General features: G+C 36.7%; 1 long non-coding RNA gene across 1 annotated transcript in view; it reads right to left on the bottom strand.

Moving 5' to 3' along the window:
• The window catches only part of LOC105553705, a 136,886-nt gene that overhangs the window by 28,216 nt on the left and 91,280 nt on the right, over positions 1 to 17,390 (bottom strand). The window contains exon 2 of the long non-coding RNA XR_001008197.1: positions 3,081 to 3,221. This is a non-coding gene — a long non-coding RNA (uncharacterized LOC105553705). The remainder of the gene's footprint in view (positions 1 to 3,080; positions 3,222 to 17,390) is intronic.

Raw genomic sequence — 17,390 nt, 5'->3', positions numbered from 1 at the left:
CTCTCATCTCCAGTAATGTAAGCAGAGCAGGTTTTCTTCTTTAAAGACGAGGAAAATAAATCTCAGCAAAGGTAAATCATGTTCCTAAGCTTATGGAAAAAATGACTTTTTGGGCTGTGTTCTTCAGATTCTGTTTAAAATTTATTTTTCCATTATAAAATGTGGCTTCTACATACAAATGTGCTCATTCTGGGATTAAAAAAAAAAAAAGTCTTGAGTAATTTTTGGGTCGTATACTAGGTGATAAAGTTTTTATTATTTGATATGTATATAAACAAAATTAACTGTTTTTAATGTAAAAAACTGATCTAATTATATTTTAGTTACTTCAGTGATGAATATTTTCATAACTATTTGCAGACTGGCATATTTTAGGACCTCCATTTTTCAAAGAGGTGCATTTATTAAGGGAACAGTTAAAGCGATGATGCTTCCATTTCTCTGTGAGGCCAGACTGATCTCAGAGTAGTGGACCCACACTCTAAAACCTGACTAAGCTTTAGATAGGTTTCTTCCTGACTATGGCACCTGACTTCCCTCCTCTTAAAGTATTTACTTTGAAAAAACTTGCAATTGTAAATTCTTTCTCTGCCCCTTTGAAATGTAAATCTTCTAAAAATATATAATTATCAAGAAAGATAAGGTTTCTATCTCTCAGTCTCTGTGGGAAGGTGGAAGCCTAACTTCCGTAATGCTAATTAGCAAATACAGATGTCTAATCAGATTCACAAATCTCCCCTTTAAAGTCTTCCAGTAGTTTCCTGTAACTCACCCTAGTGCTTAGGGATTCCCCTACCTTTGGTTTCAGTGGACCTGAGTTCAGTCTTTCTCTCCTATATTGCCATCATATTTGTCTTCTTTGGCATTTTCAATAGCTCTCAGTGTAATTTTGCTTTTATGGTGCCTACTTATAAGAGTGTTTCTAAAACTATAGAGAAATGTATTTGTAGGCACAACAGTTACTGATCTTGCTTTTTCTATTTCACTTGCTAGAAAGCATTTATTCTAGGTATTTGCTACTGGTAAACAGAAAAAATATATAATTCTCAAGGATCATGTGCACCCCTTCAGATCCCACTGATTTGTTTAGACCCTTCCATCTCTGAACAGATTCTGACATAGCTTATCACTTTAGCTCATGCTCCTCTTCATCCTCTGTGTAGTATAGATTATTTTCTCAACAACATTCTCCTTAGTATATAAGAGCAGACGGCATTGTTTTCCTTGCTGATAGTGCCTTATATTATTTTATGACATGGTTTCATTTGTCTCCATAGGAGCAGAATATTGAGAAGGATGAATATAAGGAGAGGCCATTCAGCCCATCAAGCTTTTTTCCTTTTAATGTACCCTAGAGAACATTTAATTGCTTCTTGAATGACCCCCAAGGTCTTCCTAGAATGAGCTTGTTGTCTTCTTTGTGGAGGAGACCATCCCCATTTCATTCGAATTCATTGTGACTTAATTATAGGATACATATAATAAATTGGAGGCAATCAGTAATCCTTAATCAAACAGGGTAAATTTATTTCACATGCAAGACACAATGGGCCCTTGTGAAATAGATGGCACACTTTCATTTACTGAACGATACCCAGATTAATTAACTCACCTGATAGCTGTGGTTTCAATTTCCCAACTCAAGTCTGTCTTATGGTTGCCCTTCTTTCTTTTTCTTATTCCATGAAACTGATCTTTAATAGACTTTCAGATTCAATGATTATGATTTAACCTCACATATATTTCCTTATCATATAAAATAAAGCATATGTTTGTCTATAAATAGCACATACTTTGTATATGTATTTTATATTATATATGATGTATTATATATGTGTACACACACACACACACGCACACACATACACCCCTGCATGGTGGCACACATTCAGTGGAAAAGATGCCAGACTTTTTTATTTTTTTAACTGCCATTTCTTTAGTTACAACTCTATTACAGATCTGAGTTCACTGGGTCTATTTCCAGAAATTTACAATAATTTCTTTAAGCCTCCAGCAGTGCCTAATCACTTTCTAGAGCAGAGATTTCAGCTGTTTGGTTTCTGCTGGCTGTTTTCCCTGAAAATTACTGTAAGAGATTTAATTGATTTTTTTTCATTTATCTTCTAAAAAGTTGAGGTTTTTATTAAATTTAAGTGTCTGTTTAGTGCCTCTCATTGTGTATCCTGATTACTTTTGGTGACTCAGTGTAACATTTAATAACTATTAGTTTTCTTTTGAAGAGTTCTTAACCAGGAAACAAGAGTTCTTACAGCTACATAGATAATTAACTTGAAGCTTGTCTGTCTCCTGAGAGACATCAAATATGTAAATGAGGAACTTAAGCCTTAACAAGACATGGTAAGAAAATCACTAAAAGTTTTATCACATGAAAGCTAAAATCCGTGTTTTTTAAAAAAATCAATATGCTTTGAAGAACTAATATATGCTTCTTGCTTAGGATTTGCGAAATTTATGGGCTTTAAATTCTTTTTCAAAGCTGCAGGAACTAGCCGGATCTGTTAACAAAAAACTAGAGTACTTTAAAAAAAAAATGAGGAGAGGAACCACATTTAAATGCTTCACAATGTCTATCATATTACTGAAACTCAACAAATAATTGATAAACTTGTCCCAAATTTTTCTCTTTTATTTTACAAATGCCATTAGCTATACCTAACGTTCTTTCAAACTATTAATCACACCACCTTTCAGAGCTAACCAATAATTGATATCTTTGGCCTGTTTTTGTTAATAAATACTTTAAGAGGGAAGAGCTATTTGTGTTTAATGTTTTAAACTTGATTAACCAGCTCTCTTCATTTTTCTGTACCTACTTGTATTATAAAATGTAACTCAAGGAAAATGTGGACAAAAAGATCCTTTACATTCCTGTCCTCAGTTTTTTGTTTGCTTGTTTCTGTTTGTGTTGAGATAGGGTCTTGCTCTGTTGCCCATGCTGGAGGGCCGTGGTGCTATTATGGCTCACTGCAGTCTTGACGTCTCAGACTCAAGCAGTTCTCCCACCTCGGCCTCCAAGTAACTGAGACTACAGTTGTGCACACCCAGCTAATTTTTTGTGCCTTTTGTAGAAGCAGGATTTTTCCATGTTGTCCAGGCTGGTCTCAAACTCCTGAGCTCCAGCAGTCTGCCTACCTCGACCTCCCAAAGTGCTGAGACTACAGGCATGACCCACTGCACCCAGCCTGTGCTCACTTTTTAATCTGAAAAGAAAACATTATATCATTACTAAAAGTTTTAATTACCTGGATAGAATATTTTTGTTATAATTGATAGGTTATATTTCCTGGAGACATACTGGAACTAGTGAATGGAATGGCTGAAGGTGAGAAACTATTTGTAAATTCTCCACACAAATGATTTTCTTGAAGATAGATTTTTAATTTTTAGAAAAGATAAATCATTTGAAGCTTCTAAAGACAATTCACTGGGCTGTCAGTGGGTTATGTACTTCTAACAAACTATACCTGTGATTCTTTCCTCAAGCCTTCAGGTGGATATGCAGGTAGAATATTTGGTATTCTAGAGCTGTAGTTAGAAATAACATTGAACATAGGTACAAACATATCCCCTACCTTGGACTTGGTTAGAAGTTCCTGTGGTTAGTGTTGTGGTAACTATCAGGGGCTGGCGTCCACTTTGTGTTTTCACAGGGCCACTGCTGTGGTGGTTTTTCTTTTTGCAAGTCTGGGCCACATCAACTAGGCCTAACTCGGGCTAGGACCAGGATTAGTATGGAATGTGCATGATTTCCTTAAGGAAATTGTCTGACTCTTAGGTAAACACATTAAACAGCACCTGGACAGGAATAAAGGGCATTTGTGTGCTTGATCAATTTTCTTCTGTCAGAATTTAGTGAGTGCCTCCCATGTCAACAGTGGCAAATCCGATCAAAGGGAAAATACCCAAGTGAGAAAAGGCAGGGGCGACAATAATGTTTTCTTTACCATATTAAAGCCAAATTCACTTCCGTTTTTCCTATCATGCTAGTTTGTTAAATATTGCCAGCATGTGCTTCCCTACATTATAGCATTTCTCAGTTTTCCAAAGGATAAGCTATGGCCAAAATTCTAGTCATAACATCAATACAACTTTTAATGACAATTCCTTTTTTTCTTTACATGTATCTCAGGAGTCTTGTAAGCATGATGCTCTGAAGAGCTCCGAGTAACCCGGGACCATGGGGTGGTTATCATGGCCATGCAGGCGCTAAATCACCATAGGGGGTATGAGATGTTTCTCAGCTCACAAGAACTTTACAGCCTCACAGGGAGATGAAGTTCAAATTATGCAGATTAAATAGCTTGTATGGCATGCATTTGGTTCCCTCTTGACTTTCAACCTCTCTTCAACATCTTTTAGATCTCTTAAATTTATAATAAAAACATTATGTTGGTATTGCACTTGCCTATTCATAAAGCTTAGTCACATTCAATTATCTCACCTGATCCTTTTAGCATTGTTCTATCACTGGCTCCTATTCATTGGCCCTGTTAACAGAAATCAATTTCTAAACTCGTTGAACAAATCATCTAGATAGAAGTAAGTTGAACCAAGTTGTCCTAAAAGCAAGAACAACAAAAAGGACACGAAAAAAAGAACTGGCTTGATCTCAGAGCAGTAGTTGTGTGGTAGTTGTATTTTAGCTACGTGAATTAATCTAAGAAAGCTTTAATCATCCATTACTTGATGTATAAAGAGCTGGACCAATTATTCTTTAATTCTTCCTTCTTTGGAGTCCCCTCTTCAGAGCCATTCTAGAAAACACATGATGAATTGGCTCACTCTATCAGAAGGGGGGGAAAAAAATGAAGAAAATAAAGACTCGTCTGGCTTACTATTTAATTCGTTATATAAAATGCTCCTTTTAATCACATGAATAATTTCCAAGTTTGTTATAAATATTTCCAATTAAAACTAAACAAGGGATACTTTTACGGATAAAAAGGAGTTTATGGTTCAACATTTGGCCTTTTAAAAGATAACTTAATTTTGCTTCCCTTCGAAGTAAAGGAAAGATTTCAAACCTTTAAATTATTAGAACACTTGGCTTTTGGGAATATAGTAAAAGGATTATTTTTAGTTAAATTACTGGGACCACCCTTAATAATTCATGATAGCTACATCATTCATGACTTAAGATTGCCTTAATTAGAGAAGACTCTATTTCACTTCACTTTTTGCTATTAGCACATACTACTGTTTCAGTTTTCTCTTCAGCATTATTGACATCATAGCCAACTTTTTACATGTCAGATATATAATTATTACTTATATTTAAATTTATGATATTTAGAAAAAAACACATAATGCAGATATATAAGACATAACAGAAAAAAAGGTACTTTTTCCTGAAATCCACAGAAATGCATCAATTCTAGGATGTTTGGTGTTCTGGTAATTTTAGTTTTATTTAATTATCAAAACAGGAAGGTGTTTTGTGACTATTTTCTTCAGTTGAGATGCTTTACAGAGAATCATAGATTTGGAAAAACACAAATTTTAGAATATTTCTGAAAAAAAGCTTTAATGTGTTAGTTCTTTACCAGTTTATAATTGCTGTAAGTGAGGATAATTAGAGAATAAAAGCTAACTCCATGCTTAAGAAAACTTGTAGCTGTCATTGACTGTTCTTAGTCTTTTTCCTTGTATTTCTTGTTCAAGGTAATCACTTACAAAGGTTATTATATTTTGATCAATAGACAAATAAAATATATTTTCAAATTTTAAAAAATATGATCAAGTTCAATTTTAAAAAGTAACTCAATTATTTCTTGACAGAAAAGTATAAAGTGGTATAGATTTCAAATTTTAAAGAGATTGCAAAATTTAAAATACGAGAAAATATATTTGGCACACACTTATTCATTGTTTTAGCTATCATTATCTATCAGGTAGTAATTTTGTTTCAGGATCCTAAAAATGGTGTAAGGCAAACAAGAACTTGGTAATTAAGTACTGAATGAACCTGTATTTTCAAATCTGTTTTGTTATAGAGACCCAAGAGAACACTACGAAGCTATATAGATGTAATCTTGTTTCTTCAGTTTGGTTTCTCATGGATTCCTTTTATACATACTCAACATTAAGCATTAGTTAAATAGTATTTTTTAATGCACTATGATTTTAACCAGGGATTTGCTTAATAAGTTTGGTTTTGGATCTTGTTTTGTATGCAAACATACTATTTTGATTTAATTTTTTCTGACATGATGCCCACTGCACAGTATTAAAAAAAAAAAGTGTAACTGTAGTTTTGTCCTTTATAGCACAGGACAAATAAATGTCAAAATCAAATGGTGGTGTCCCCCCAGGGAAAACACACTTCAGTGATGAAATATTCTTCCTCACTCCCCATTGCTATTTCTCTGAACACCCAGGTGAAGCCGCCTCAGGACCTAATCAAATGCTGCTAATTTGCATATAATAAAAATCCTGCCACGAGATTTTAGAACATTAGGAGGAAAAGTGCATAGTCTCTAAAATGATAAATTATGAAAATATGTATACACCTAAGAATCAATAGCTTATAAATGCTCAGAATAGTTTGACTAGACCCAATGTGTTATGAGCATCAGCTTATGTTGACATGTAAATTGTCAGTTTAATTCTCTGTTTAATAAAAATCTTTGGAAGTGACACACGGCGCTTTCCTATGTTCCTTTAAAATGCTGTGATATTGATAAAATGTCAGACCTCCTCTTGGACATGACAATAACAATCAACTTCACAAAGCAATCATTAAGGTACCTTTATAAAGATAGCTCTATGAGGAAAAAGGTCTTTCCTGGAAACTATTTGTACTTATAATAGTCCTTTTGTTTTGCAAAAATAACAACTCATACAGTCAATGTAAGATTTTCTTACCAAAATTATCCCCACCACAAATTGTTTTAAAGAGTGTATTTTTAAGTCACCTGAAGTATGTTTTAAATGAATTTTTTGAACCAGGTCCCTGGTTGTCTTGATAATTTCGGCGTTTATCAGGTGGTTAAAAAGAAACTTATTTTGCCATATTCTTTTTGATTCTATAGAGTGAAACCCTTTTTAAAAAATGCAGTTACCATCAAATTCACAAATACAAGCTTTCCTAAATTTCAGTTCCCTAATCCTAACTTTATGCACATAATTTTGAAAAATCTCACCTAGAAATTACAGAAAACTACCTAGGCATTTGAAATTAAGGCAGAAAACCCTTTCTCTAAAATTGAAATACTCAACTAGTAAAGAAATATACCTGAATTCAGAGATATCTCTGAATGTTATTCACTATTGAGATACTAATTATCATTGCATTTGCATAGGACATAGTAAATATGATTACATTTTATGCTTTTAAAGACATGATAAATTACAGAGAGTGATTTGCCATTTGAAATCCATATGGTCAGAAGGAAAAAGGCATAACTTAAACATGAGAAGTTAAAGATAGAAATTTCCTGCCTAGGGAAGAATTGAAGTTACTCAGGGACATTTTGAATTTTTTGAATTACAGTTTTTGTAAGTACAATTGATTCTCATTTGCCAATGACATTCTATCTGGAGGGAGAAGAATAGACTAATATTTAGCAGTGTGTCAGGGGGCTTCCATGTAACAAGTCTCATCATTACAGGAATGTTAGTGTTCTGCAGTTCAAATCATGTTTTCTGAAAAGTATGTACAATAAGATCTTGTGCAAAAGCAAAAATAACAATAAAAACAAGAAGATTTGTCTCTGTTACCCAGTAGCAAGCTAGTAAAGACTACTATTTTTATTTAATGCAATCATGAGATCACTCTTCCTTAGACACAAGAAATAGAATTTATATACCTGGGGAATGAAGACTCTGCCTTTAGAGACGAAATAGAAGGAGAAAGAAGTGGAGTATACTGAGAGATTTTAATTCTTCATTGGCAAAAACATGCTTAGGGGCCTGCCTGTCTACCAGAGCAGACTAGAGTCCCCAGGGGGCAGGGATTGTATCCAATTCATCTTTCTGTTACAGGGCCAGTAGTATAGTATACCCTCCACCAATGAATGAAGCAAACATCAATTGGTCAGGCGTCCTCCTTTTTCGGAGGCTGAATACCCTTTACATGAATTTAAATTATATTTTTATTCATCTACAGAAAGAACTTAGTGTACACAAGGATTTGAGTACTTCTTATCATAATCCTATAGCCATCTAGTTTCCTGGATGGACATTTCTCCCTCAGGTGATCAGTGGCCTGATAGTGTTTGTGTCGTTGCCATCTCTTTTTTACCTTTGCACTGCAGGTACAGAGCTGAAGGGGCATTCTGAAAAAAGGGATACTTTTTTCCTTCCCCTCTCCGAATGAAATGAAGGGTAGCCCGTGGATACCTGACTTGCTTTCCAAGAATGAATTTATCCAGTGCCATCAATGGTCTCCCTCCCACTTTAGGCTGCAAATAGGCATTCTCTTGTTCTATGCTTCCATAAATTGAAGAAATGTTTGGAATTCTGAAGGTGCAGTTATTTAGAGCAAGGCTTCCCACAGTGCATGTACCAGTTCATGGCCTGTTAGGAACCAGGCTGCAAAACAGGAAGTGAGTGGCAGGCCAGTGAGCATTACCGCCTGAGCTCTGCCTCCTGTCAGGTCAGTGAGGCATTAGATTCTTATAGGAGCACAAACCCTACCGTGATCTAGGTTGTGCGTTCCTTTTGATTATCTAACACGTGATGATCCGAGGTAGAAGAGTTTCATCTCAAAAACCTCCCCCATCCTCTCCACAGAAAAATTGTCTTCCACGAAATTGGTCCCTGGTGCCAAAAAGGCTGGGGACTGCTGACTTACAGACTAAAAATTAGACAGCTTCCGTTGTTTAAAAGTTAAGAAACAAAATGAATAATTTTAGGCCAATTTTAACGACCACAGGTTTACAAATTTTAAAAAATTGAATTTGAGCTTATGCCTTTCTTCCTGCTTCATTATTACTTTCAATTATTTCGGTCACCACCTCTTTCTCATTCTATTTCTACTGTTATCTTGTTGAAGTAATTCTTTCATATCAATAATCTGCTTTGAGAAAATATTTTGCATTTTCTTTGGCTGACTAATAGAAATCTAGGAGAAACCTGGTGAGATGTACACAACTTACTTTGATGACATGCTGCTTTTGTACATTGTAAACAACTGTAGAGTATACTCAGTGCTTGCATACTTTCTACCATAGTTTAGGCTTTTATTTTCACTCAACGGTTTTCTTATTTATATCATTCATCTAAGTTTTTGATGGAATTGCCTCAAAATTTATGAAGAAAATTTTTCTTGGATATTATTAATAGTTTCCATTTTGTCCTATTCATGAACAGTCCTACACTTTTTAGAATAATTTAAATTCTTGATAACTTGAAAACTTATGGCCTTACAATCATTCTTGAGCATATTTTTTCCTTGGCACATTTCCTCGTATGTAGCAAAAGTAGGGCAGTACATCTAAACGTTTATAAAAATAAATGGGGAAAGCATAACTTCAGAAAGGCAAGATTTTATTTTTGGCATTCAAGGCCTATAATATATTTCTAAATTAGTATTTTTGACTAATACGTATTTTGATTGTTTCATTAATTGAAGAGTAAATTATTAGTTCTGTAAAATGTTTAAACCGTTTCGGCCTAATCTCCTTTAAATGTCATTTTTCCCCCCAGAGATTAAAAACTAATCTGTATTTCATAGCACTTATGCCAAATTAACCAGGACTCAGTTAATAATGATTAGCATATATTTGTTTCCAACCAAAGGTACCATTTGTACATGGCATTTATTTGGCATTATCTGAAGTCTTAAGACAGCTTCACATATAATAAAGTCTAAAAAATGAAATTTAAATGAGTCTGGTCATGTCCTTTGCCCACTTTTTAATGCATTTAGTTGTTTTTCCTTGTTGGATTGTTTCAGTTCCTTGCAGATTCTGGGTATTAGTCCATTGTTCGATGCCTACTTTGCAAATATTTTCTCCCATTCCGTAGGCTGTCTCTTTACTCTGTTAATAATAACTTCTACTGTGCAGAAGCTTTTTAGTTTAATTAAGTCCCATTTGTCTATTTTTATTTTTGTTGCATTTGCCTTTTAGGTCTTAGTCGTAATTTTTTTTTTTGGTCAAGGCCAATGTCCAGAAGAGTTTTTCCTAGGTTTTCTTCTAGAATTTTTATAGTTTCGGATCTTAACCTTAAGTCTTTAATCCATAGTATTACTCAATTTTCACACTGCTGATAAAGACATAGCTGGGACTGGGCAATATACAAAAGAAAGAAGTTTAATGGACTTATAGTTCCACATGGCTGGGGAGGCCTCACAATCATGATATAAGGCAAGGAAGAGCAAGTCACATCTTACATAGATGGCAGCAGGCGAGAGAGAGCTTATGCAGGGAAACTCCCATTTTTAAAACCATCAGATCTTGGGAGACCCATTCACTATCATGAGAACAGCACTGGAAAGACCAGTCCCTATAGCTCAATCACCTCCCACCTAGTTCCTCCCATGATGCGTGAGAATTGTGGGAGTTACAATTCAAAATGAGGTTTGGGTAGGGACACAGCCAAACCATATCATTCTGCCCCGACCCCTCCCAAATCTCATGTCCTCACATTTCAAAACCAGTCATGCCTTTCCAACAGTTCCCCAAAGTCTTAACTCATTTCAGCATTAACTCAAAGTCTACAGTCCAAAGTCTCATCTGAGACAAGGCAAGTTCCTTCTACCTATGAACCTATAAAATCAAAAGCAAGTTAGCTATTTCCTAGATACAATCGGGGTACAGGCATTGATTGGGTAAATACAGTCATTCCAAATGGGAGAAATTGGCCTAAACAAAGGGACTACAGGCCCCCATGCAAGTCCAAATTCCAGCAGGGCAGTCAAATCTTAAAACTCTAAAATGATCTCTTTTGACTCCATGTCTTGTATCCAGGTCACACTGATGCAAGAGGTAGGTTTCCATGGTCTTGGGCAGCTCCAGCCCTGTGACTCTGCAGGGTACGGCCTCCCTACTGGCTGCTTTTATGGGCTGGTGTTGAGTGTCTGCAACTTTTCCAGGCACATGATGCAAACTATTGGTGGATCTACCATACTGGGGTCTAGAGGATGGTGGCCCTCTTCTCACAGCTCCACAAGGTGGTCCCCACACAGTAGGAACTCTATGTGCGAGCTCCGATCTCACATTTCCCTTCCACACTGCCCTAGCAGAGGTTCTCCATGAGAGCTCCCCACGCCCCCACAGCAAACTGCCTGGCATTTCCATACATCCACACATCCTCTGAAATCTAGACGGAGGTTTCCAAGCCTCAGTTCTTGACTTCTGTGTACCTGCAGGCTCAACACCACATGGAAGCTGCCAAGGCTTGGGACTTGTACCCTTTGAAGCCATGACCTGCGTTGTAACCTTGGCTCCTTTTACTCATGGCTAGAACAGTTGGGACACAGGGTACCAAGTCCCTAGGCTACATACAGCAAGGGGACTCTGGCCCAGGACATGAAACCATATTTACCTTCTAGGCCTCTGGGCCCGTGATAGGAGGGTCTTCCATGAAGACCTCTGACAGGCCCTAGAGACATTTTCCCCATTGTCTTGGGGATTAACATTCAGCTCCTCATTATTTATGCAAATTTCTAAAGCTGGCTTGAATTTCTCCTCGGAAAAAGGGATTTTCTTTTCCATCACATTGTCAGGCTGCAAATTTTCTGAACTCTTACTCTCTGCTTCCCTTACAAAACTTAATGCCTTTAACAGCACCCAAGTCACCTTTGGAATGTTTTGCTTCTTAGAAATTTTTTCTGTCAAATACCCTAAATTGTGTCTCTCACATTCAAAGTTCCAAGAATCTCTAGGACAGGGGCAAAATGCTGCCAGTCTCTTTGCTAAAATATAACAAGAGTTGCCTTTGCTTCAGTTCCCAACAAATTCCTCATCTCCATCTGAGATCACCTCAGCCTGGACTTTATTGTTCATATCATTATGGGCATTTTTGTCAAAGCCATTCAACATGTCTCCAGGAAGTTCCAAACTTTCTCACATTTTTCTCACTTCTTCTGAGCCCTCCAAACTGTTCCAGCCTCTGCCTATTACCCATTTCCAAAGTTGGTTCCACATTTTTGGGTATGTTTTCAGCAACACTCTACTCTAATGATACCAATATTCTACTAGTCTGTTTTCACACTGCTGATGAAAACATACCTGAGACTGGGCAATTTACCAAAGAAAGAGGTTTAATGGACTTACGGTTCCACATGACTGGGGAGGCCTCACAAACATGGTGGAAAGCAAGGAGGAGCAAGTCAGAATTTACATGGATGGTGGCAGGCAAGAGAGAGAGAGTTTGTGCAGGGAAACTCCCATTTTTTAAAAACCATTAGATCTCATGAGACTCATTCACTCTGCTGAGAACAGCTCAGGAAAAACCTTCCATAATTCAATCACCTCCCACTGGGCTCCTTCCATGACATGTGGAAACTATGGGAGTTACAATTCAAGATGAGATTTGGGTGGGGACGCAGCTAAACCATATCACCATCTTGAGTTAATTTTTGTATATGGTGAGAAATATGGGCCCAGCTTTATTCTTCTGTTTATGGCTATCCAAGCATATGGATAGTGTGGTTCAGTATTGCTTTGGACAATGTCATCATTTTAATGATATTGATTCTTCTAATCAATAAGTGTGGGTTGTTTTTCCATTTGTTTGTGTCATCAGTGATTTCTTTCATCAGTGTTTTGTAGTTTTCCTTTAAGAGAACTTTCACATCCTTGATTAATGTATTCTTAGAATTTGGGGGTATTTGTAGCTATTGTAAATGGGATTAAGGTATTAACTTGGTTCTTAGCTTGTTATTGGCTTATGAAAATGCTAATGATTTTTTTTGTTTGTTTTTTGTTTTTGTTTTTGTTTTTTTTTTTGAGATGGAGTCTCTGTCACCCAGGCTGGAGTGCAGTGGTGCGATCTCTGCCCACTGCAAGCTCCGCCTCCCAGGTTCACACCTTTCTCCTGCCTCAGCCTCTTGAGTAGCTGGGACTACAGGCACCCACCACCATGCCCAGCTAATTTTTATGTTGATATTTTTTTATCCTGAAACTTTGATGAATTCACTTACCAAATTTGGAGTCATTTGAAGGAGTCTTTAGGGTTTTCTAGATATAAGATTATATCGTAAACAACCAGCGATAATTTGACTTCATGTTTTCCACTTTTTATGCCTTAGTTTTTTTCTCTTGCCTGATTTCTTTAAGGTCAAGAGTTTGAGTACTACATTGAATAGGAGTGAAAGTGGCAACCTTTTCTTGTTCCAGCTAATAGGGGGGATTTTAACTTTTTCCTGCTCAGTATGATGTTGGCTATGAGTCTGTCATATATGGCTTTTATTATTTTTTATTTGCCTTTATTTTATTTGCCTTTATTATTTTTTATTATTTTTATTTGTTTTGTGATGGTTTTTATCATGGAGAAATGATGACATTTATCAAATGCTCTATCTGTGTCTATTGACCTCATCATGTGGTGTTTTTTTTTTTTTTTTTTTTTGTTGGCTTAAATTCTATTTGGTGAATTGCATTTATTGATTTGTGTATATTGAACCATCTTTGTGTCCCTAGAATAAAACCCACTTGATTTAATATATTATACTTTTGATGTGCTGTTGGGTTCAGTTTGTTTGTACTTTGAGGATTTTGGCATCTGTGTTCATCAGGCATATTGGGTTATAATTCTTTCTTTGCCTGGCTTTGGCATCAAGGTGAAAATGGATTTGTAGAATGAGTTAGGGAGATTTCTGTCCTTTCCAAGCTTTTGGAATAATTTCTGTAAAACTGGTACTAGTTCTTCTTTGTACATCTGATAGAATTCAGCTGTGAATCCTTCTTGTCCTGTGCTATTTTTGAAGAAGCAGGAAGTATTCTTTTATTACTGATTCTATCTCATCACTCATTACTGGTCTGTTCAGAATTTCTATTTCTTTCTAGTTCAATCTTGGGAGGTTTTGGGTTTACAGAAATTTATCCATTTCCTCTAGTTTTTCTAGTTTATAGAGAAGTTCACAGAAATACAAGATATCAACAGAAACATTTTGTTTTATTAATCCTTTGTATTTTTTTCAATTTCATTTAGTTCTACTTTGATATTTGCTATTTATTTTCTTTTGTTAGCTTTGGCTTTGTTTTTGCTTGTTTTTTTTTTCAGTTCCTTGAGGTACAACTTTAGGTTTTTAATTTGTGATCTTTCTATCTTTTTGATGTAGACATTTAATACTCTAAAATTCCTTCTTAGCACTGCTTTTCTATATCCTATAGATATTGGTATGTTGTATCTCTATTTTTTTATTTTAACAATTTTAAATTTCCATTTCAATTTCACTATGACCCAACAATAATTCAAGAGCAGGTTTTTTTACTTTCCATGTATTTGTATAGTTTTGAGCATACCTCTTATAATTGATTTCTAGTTTTATTCCACTGTAGTCTAGGAAGATACCTGATATGATTTCTCTTTTTAATAAATTTATTGAGAGATGTATTGTGGCCTAATCTTAGAAATATTTCATGCATTGATGAGAAAAATGATATTCTGCAGTTGTTGGGTACACTGTTCTGTAAATTTCTGCTAGGTCAATTTGGTCTAGAGTCTAATTCAAGTTTAGTGTTCTTTGTTGATTTTCTGCCTTGATCTGTTTAGTGCTGATAATGATCTTTGCCATTATATAATGACCTTCTTTGTCTTTTTTGTTATTGTTGATTTAAAGTTTGTTTTATATCAACAAAGCTATTTCTGCTTGGTATTAGTTTCCATTTTTGTGGAATATCTTTTTCCATAATTTACCTTCAGTCTGCAAGTGCCTACCAATTAGATAAGTTTCTTGTTAGCAGCCATGTAATTAGAACATTTAAAAAAATTCAATTTCATTAGTCTATATCTTTTAAGTGGAGCATTTAATTCATTTATGTTTAAAGTTATGTGATTTTCACCGGATGCCAAGATGGCTGAGTAGGAACAGCTCCAGCCTCCAGCTCCCAGTATGAGCAACACAGAAGACGGGTGATTTCTGCATTTCCGACTGAGGTACCGGGTTCATCTCACTGGGGTGTGTCGGACAGTTGGCGCAGGACAGTGGGTGCAGCCCAACAAGTGAGAGCCAAAGCAGGGTGAGGCATTGCCTCACCTGAGAAGCACAAGGGGGAAGGGAATTCCTTTTCCTAGCCAAGGGAAACTGTGACACACAACACCTGGAAAATCAGGTCACTCCCACCCTAATACTGTGCTTTACCAAAGGTCTTAGCAAATGGCACACCAGGAGATTACATCCCGCACCTGGCTCAGAGGGTCCCACGCCCACGAAGCCTCCCTTATTGCTAACACAGCAGTCTGAGATCTAACTGCAAGGTGGCAGCGAGGCTGGGTGAGGGGTGCTCACCACTGCTGAGGCTTAAGTAGGTAAAAAAAGTGAACTGGGTGGAGCCCACTGCAGCTCAAGGAGGCCTGCCTGCCTCTGTAGACTCCACCTCTGGGGACAGGGCATAGCTAAACAAAAAGCAGCAGAAACCTCTGTAGATGTAAATGTCCCTGTGTGACAGCTTTGAAGAGAGTAGTGATTCTCCCAGCATGGAGGTTGAGATCTGAGAACGAACAGACTGCCTGCTCAAGTGGGTCCTTGACCCCCAAGTAGCCTAACTAGAGAGCCTAACTGGGAGTAGCCTAACTGGAGTGGACCTCAAGCAAACTTGAACAGACCTGCAGCTGAGGGTCCTGACTGTTAGAAGGAAAACTAACAAATGAAAGGACATCCATACCAAAACCCCATCTGTATGTCACCATCATCAAAGACCAAAGGTAGATGAAACCACAAAGATGGGGAAAAAGCAGTGCAGAAAAGCTGGAAATGCAAAAAATCAAAGCGCCTCTCCCCTTCCAAAGGAATGCAGCTCCTTGCCAGCAACTGAACAAAGCTGGAGGGAGAATGACTTTGACGAGTTGAGAGAAGGCTTTAGTCGATGAAACTTCTTAGAGCTAAAGGAGGAACTATGAACCCAGTGCAAAGAAACTAAAAACCTTGAAAAAATATTTGACAAATGGACAACTAGAATAACCAATGCAGAGAAGTCCATAAATGACCTGATAGAGATGAAAACCATGACATGAGAACTATGTGACAAATGCACAAGCTTCAGTAACAGACTCTATCAACTGGAAGAAAGATTTTCAGAGATTGAAGATCAAATGAATGAAATGAAGCGAGAAGAGAAGTTTAGAGAAAAAAGAGTAAAAGGAAATGAACAAAGCCTCCAGGAAATATGGGATTATGTGAAAATACCAAATCTACATCTGATTGGTGTACCTGAAAGTGATGGGGAGATGGAACCAAATTGGAAAACACTCTGCAGGCTGTTATCCAGGAGAACTTCCCCAACCTAGCAAGGCAGGCCAACATTCAAATTCAGGAAATACAGAGCACGCCACAAAGACACTCCTTGAGAAGAACAACTCCAAGACACATAATTGTCAGATTCACCAAAGTTGAAATGAAGGAAAAAACGTTAAGGGCAGTCAGAGAGAAAGGTCATGTTACCCACAAAGGGAAGCCCATCAGACTAACAGCAGATCTCTCAGCGGAAACTCTACAAGCCAGAAGAGGGTGAGGGCCAATATTCAACATTCTTAAGAAAAGAATTATCAACCCAGAATTTCATATCCAGCCAAATTAAGTTTCATAAGTGAAGGAGAAATAAAATCCTTTACAGACAAGGAAATGCTGATTTTGTCACCACCAGGCCCGCCCTACAAGAGCTCCTGAAGGAAGCACTAAGCATGGAAAGGAACAACTGGTACCAGCCATTGCAAAAACATGCCAAAATGCAAAGACCATCAATGCTAGAAAGAAACTGCATCAACTAACGAGCAAAATAACCAGCTAAACTCATAATGACAGGATCAAGTTCACACATAATAATATTAACCTTAAATGTAAATGGGCTAAATGCTCCAATTACAAGACACAGACTGGCAAACTGGATAAAGACTCAAGACTCATCAGTTTGCTGTATTCAGGAGACCCATCTCATGTGCAAAGCCACACATAGGCTCAAAATAAAGGGATGGAGGAAGATCTACCAAGCAAATGAAAAACAAAAAAAGGCAGGAATTGCAATCCTAGTCTCTGGTAAAACAGACTTTAAACCAACAAAGATCAAAAGAGACAAGGAAGGACATTACATAATGGTAGAGGGATCAATTTAACAAGAAGAGCTAAACTACCATAAATATATATGCACCCAATACAGAAGCACCCAGATTCATAAAGCAAGTCTTTAGAGACTTACAAAGAGACTTAGACTCCCACACAATAATAGTGGGACACTTTAACACCCCACTGTCAACATTAGACA

This window comes from Mandrillus leucophaeus, unplaced genomic scaffold (genome assembly GCF_000951045.1).
Source record: "Mandrillus leucophaeus isolate KB7577 unplaced genomic scaffold, Mleu.le_1.0 Scaffold603, whole genome shotgun sequence".
Classification (NCBI taxonomy): Eukaryota; Metazoa; Chordata; class Mammalia; order Primates; family Cercopithecidae; genus Mandrillus; species Mandrillus leucophaeus.
The sequence above is the reverse complement of the archived record's forward strand: the minus strand, read 5'-3'. Positions and strand labels throughout refer to the sequence as shown.